Source organism: Pteropus medius, unplaced genomic scaffold, assembly GCF_902729225.1.
Source record: "Pteropus medius unplaced genomic scaffold, Ma_sr-lr_union100, whole genome shotgun sequence".
Classification (NCBI taxonomy): Eukaryota; Metazoa; Chordata; class Mammalia; order Chiroptera; family Pteropodidae; genus Pteropus; species Pteropus medius.
Window position 1 is genome coordinate 640,539 of NW_024346819.1, and position 5,418 is coordinate 645,956.

A 5,418-nucleotide genomic window follows, 5' to 3' on the forward strand; every position below is an offset into this window, starting at 1 on the left:
GGTACGGCCGCCCCTCCGGACGCTTCCACTGGGCCGTCTTCGCCGCGGGGTTTTTCCTGCTTCATGCGGAGAGTGTCCTCCTCGGACTCCGCAGACAGACCCGTGTCACTCCCCGGGTTTTATGTCTTCGTGCTCGGCGTGTGCTCTCCGGCCCTCCACGCTGACGACTGCTTCACACCGTGGCCTCCCTGCAACATGGGGACACGCGCTTGGCCTTCATTCTTGTGCCTGCCCAGACCCTGGGAACTGGTGGTGAGGCTGACCGAGGTGTCTTCTGCAATGGGAATGAGGTGACCCTAGGTCAGTAAGGCTGAGGGCCGGTCACCTGGGCAGCCACCCCTGTGACTAGAGCATTGGGACTTTCAGCCCATCCCCCAGCCTTGGGGAAGGCGGAGGGCAGGAGGCTGACCTGTCGCCAGGGGCCAGTGGCTAGTGGCTTCATCAGTGGCACCTGTGGAGCGCGGCCCCCACGAAGCCCTGGACGGGGCTCTGGGAGCTCCGGCTGGTGGACACGGACGGGGGGGGCCTCTGCGCCCCTTCCCCTGACCGGATGTCAGCGCCTTGCCAGGCCACCCCCAGCCGCCTCCTCCACCAGACGCTGTGACCTGGTGAGTGAAGCTCCCCGAGTCCGTGAGCTGCTCTGGCACATGCGTCAAACCCAAGGGGCCCGTGGGAACCTCCCACCTCTGTAGCCCAGGTGACAGCCCGGACGTGTGCCTGGCGGCTGTGGAAGGGGGGAGGGTCCCGCAGGACAGAGCCCTTGACCCGAGGGGCCTGCCACTGTCTGGGCAATAGTGCCAGGATGGTGCCGGCCTGCAGGACACCCGGCTGGTGGCAGACACCTGCTCGACGTGGTGACTCCACAGGAGCCAGTGCCGACCCCTGCCCTGACGCCCACCTCCCAGCAGGCCCCTCGCCAGCGCTTTACCTTCACCGCCTGCCTGGGCTTGGAGGCCAGCGTGGCCACGGGGCCATGAGCGGCCATCACCTGCTCTCATCAACCCTCACCTTGCAGCCTGGCCGTGGGCTCAACGTCCCAGCCGTTGCTACCCCCAGCTACCCGTCTCCCCACTCACCCACCCCAGCTCCAGACGGCCTCGACTCCAGGGGTTCCCACTGGGGTCTCGTTTGGGTGTCATAGTTCCCCAGATCCACCCATTCCTGCCTCCTGGGACTTCTCCAGGTGTCTGGGGGGAGCCAGCGTCAGCCAGGAGTCTGGGCAGGATGCAGAGGATGGCACCGGGGTGCCCTGGCCAAGGGAGACCGGCCCCCAAAGCCCACTCCCTCTTCTGCCATCTGAAAAGGCGTCTCGGCCTCAGCAGAGAAGGGGCTGGGCCACCCCTGCTGCCACTCACGAGCACACCCCGGCTGGCGTTGTCGAGGTCCCGTCCCTGCCCAGCTCAGGGAGGTAGTCAGTGGCCAAAGAAATGGCAGGCGCCAAGCCTGCACAGAGGCGGCTTCACCTCTCACCCCGACCAGAGGCGCAGCCCCCCGCGGCCAGTGTTCACTTTCAGCCTCTCTATGGGTTAGGGTTAGGGTGGGGGCCCTGCACCCCCTCCAGGATGGGGCCCTCCCCTCTTCGCAGGTGCCCTCCCCTGCAGCCAGCAGTGCTGTGGGAGAGAGGTGACTGGGGGAAGGGTCATGCCTGGGGAGGGAGCGAGTGGGGAGTGTGAACCCCCGGAGCCCCTCCGAGGGCAGCCCCGTGGTGGCTGCCTGTCCTGGGCAGAATCGAGTGCCCCCCACATTCTCCTGTTGAGTCCTGAGTCCCACTTGACTGTGTTTGGAGGTGGGGCCTGTGGACGTGATAGGGGTTAAATAAGGTCAGCAGGTGGGCCGAGGTCAATGGGATTGGTGGCCTCATAAGAGGAGGACGTGACACCAGGGACCGCTCCCTCTGCTGCATGCGGACAGAGATGGACGGGCCACCTGCGACCCAGGGGGAGAGCGCTCACCAGCACCCCAGCACCCCCTGGCCCCTTTGTCTTGGACTTCTGGCCTCCAGCCATGAAAAACAAATGTCTCTTGAAGCCACGCAGCCCAATACTCTATGACAGCCCGAGCTGACTGAGGCACCGTCCCTGAGGCCAGTAGCCACGCCAGGGGCCTCGGGCACTGAGTCCTCCTCAAGACTGAGCTCCCACCTTGGACATTGCAGGCGGAACAGGCCCCCCCCTCTCCTGCCACTGCCTGTGGGCTGCTCAGGGGTGCCGCAGCCACGGGGCCCCAGCTGGGTCCTACCATGTGGCTGACACTCTGCCAGCAGCTCAGACATAAAGCCCTTGTGTCCTGGTGATACCCCACCCCCAGGAATGCAGCCCATCCTCCCCTCCCGCCCCCATGCAGAGCGGATGACGTCCAGGATACAAAGGCCTTCTGTCCTTCTGGCCAGGTGACCCCGAGCTGACATGGGAGCTAAAGGAATGGCAGCCCCGGTGGGTGGGTGGCCACGGCCTTTTGTTCCCTCCTGCTGCAGAGCTCCCCACTCCCAGGCCCAGCTGCAGGGGACCTGGAGCAGGGAGAGGACGTGCACCTGGCTGCAAGGCCTCGGTGGTGAGAATGACCTGGGCACACCTGCGTACCAGGCTGAGGAAGCAGCTTCTCTCCACCAGCTCTGAGATTCGTTTCTCTGGTTATTTGTATCCACAATATACTGGAGACCAGAAAAAGGCACCAGGGAAGCCTGCGGACGCCGTGGAAACGCCCCGCCTCTCATCCTGGGTGTGAGAGGACGGATGGACGGGTGGGTGGGTGGGGAATATCAAGAATTTGACTGGACAGAGACAGATGGGATTACTGGGAGAGCATATTTGTGAGGACAATGCGGACAGGTGGTGGTGAACGGATGAATATTTTGAATGGATGATGATGGATGGGTGGATGGATGATGATGGATGATGGATGATGATGATGGATGGATGATGATGGATATTGATGGACGATGATGGACGGACGATGACGGATGGATGATGGATGGATGGATGGATGATGATGATGATGACGGATGATGGATGGATGATGGGATGATGGATGGATGGATGATGAAGATGATGATGGATGATGGATGGATGGATGGATGGATGATGATGATGGATGGATGATGATGGAGGGATGATGTAAGGGTGTTAACACTGAGCAGCCTTAAATATCGCTCGGCAGAGTCAGGATGGGAGCAAAGGAAGCGCCTGCCGATGGGAGGACACCCAGCTCTGACCCGTCTCACTACCTCTGTTCAGACTCTGTATCTGTAGACGGGGACACTGTTGCGCCCCAGACGAGGCCGCCTGTGTGCTGGGGCCACATGTCCCTGACGTGGGGAGGGGTAACATGGCTTACCTGCAGGCTTTGGAGACCTGTCAGAGTCTCTGACTTCACACAAAGGGCAGCCCCTCGATCCCCAACACTGAGGAGCTGCTCCCAGACAGCTGACCTCCCCCAGGCTGAGCCTGAGCTCGCTGGCATGTCCCAGCAGCCCTTCAGAGGCCTCCGCGGCCCTGGTGTCCAGTCAGGACACCTCACTGGCCTGGGCGCTGGGAGCACTGAGAGCCACGCCTCATTATCAGGGCTCACCTCTAGCCCGCCTCTTTTGGATAACTGCCCCCTGGTTGAAGCGAGGCCCCCACTTCCCAGCACCCCACCCCCTGGCCCTCCCGCCCCAGGGGCTGCCCCAGCATTCCTTCATGGGGAGGAGCATCTCATCGGCAACGCGCCTCCCTCCGAGTGACCCCAGGCAGGGAGCGGCGAGCCAGCGGCCGCAGCAGGCGCGGTGCCAGCCCCGGGAGGACAATGCTGACGGGCAAAGCGGGGACGGCAGAGGGCAGGGCTGCGCTGGCCGGGCCCCACCGTGTCCCGTGACCTCTGTCACTGACTCCACTTCCTCTCCTGGCTTCCAGTACGTTGGGTTTCTGACTCTCACAGCCAAAAGGCTCCCAACTACTTCCCATCGCTGGACGAGAGGCACGCCGGGCGTGGGGGCTGCCCCTTACTGGGGCTGGGCCAGCCCCGCAGGCGCCTCCACCAGCGGCTTCCTGCAGCCCTGTCTCAGACAAGAAACCCAGAGAGGCCGACAGCACATCTAGGAAGACACCCCACATCTGTTCGTGGGGCATGCGGGGGAGGGCGGACATGGCTCGGCTCTCAGCAGCCCGTCTGTAAGCTGTGGTCTGGACAGGAGGTTCCCGCTAAGATACACCTGACACCCCGTGCGCTGGCACCCCCAGACCCGTAGGGAGACTGGGGTGCCTGGGCCTCAGCCGCCCTGTCTGCACGCTGCACCATGGGGCACGTGCCACGGCTCCAGAGGGTGGACAGGCAGTGCCTCCCAGGGGGCTGCCGCGGCCAGGAGGGCATGCCTGCACCCGCCCACCATGCAAGGGGAAGGGCCCCTGCAGAGCCCCCCACAGCCCCACCCCGCGGCTGCCAGGGGCGGGAATGGGCCGCCGGGGCTGCCCTAAGGGTCTGAGCTGAGGTCCCCAGGCCCCCGGGCACAGGGGGCATCTGGGCCCCTGCAACATGTTGGAGGCGTGGGGGGGGTTGGTACTTGGCACCCAGTGCTATGCTAGACTCGAAACAGCCCTGTAGGCGCCAGGGTCCTTAAACCGGGGTGGGGGGCCCCAAAATCCCCTTAGCAAGAGCCCGGTGGGGCCTGGTTCTGCTGTGCAGAGCACCAGACACCCCATCCACTGACTCACTGGGCCCTAGGGGGGAAGAGAGCCCCATACAGTCAGCCCAGGGACAAGCAGGACAGGGCCGAGACTGCGCCTGCCCTGCACCCACCCCCCCACGCCTCTTCCTGCTTGTCCCAAGGAGACGTTGGGGGCGCAGCAGCTCCCTTCATTCCAGGGCGTGACTCATGGGGCAGGGGCCTCAGCCCCACCCGCCCCTCCCCCTCCCAGCAGGGCCCCCAGGACCCCTCCAGAGAAGGCAGAGTGGAGAAGCTGGGAAAACTTTACCAGGCCCTCTCCCAACCCAGGCCGGGGGGGCCGGGGGGGCCTGCCCTCCCAGTTGGGTTTGGCCCTGACGAGGTCCCAGCGGCTTATCCCCCCATAGGCCCCGAGAGGCCTCGCCTCCCACCCACCTGCTGGCCTCAGCACCCTACAGTGCACAGCAGGGAGGCCAGCACGTCCAGGGGCTCCCCTCAGGGTCCCGGGTGGGGAGAGGTGTGGGGAGTAGGCCATGGAAGGGGCCGGGCTGTGTGCAGGGGGAGGGGAGGCCTAGGAGGGAGCCCCAAGGGAGAAGTTTCCAGAAGCAGGAACAGAAAGCAGACCTCCGAGGACAATGAGGGCCAGAGGCTGAGCAGGATGTCCCACCCAGAGGTCCTGCGGGGACACTAACTTGGACCCACCAACTAGCACCTTGCTCTGGGCCCCCTGTCACCCCTCAGACCCTTCCCCTGGAAGCCCCTAAAGACACGCTCAGCTC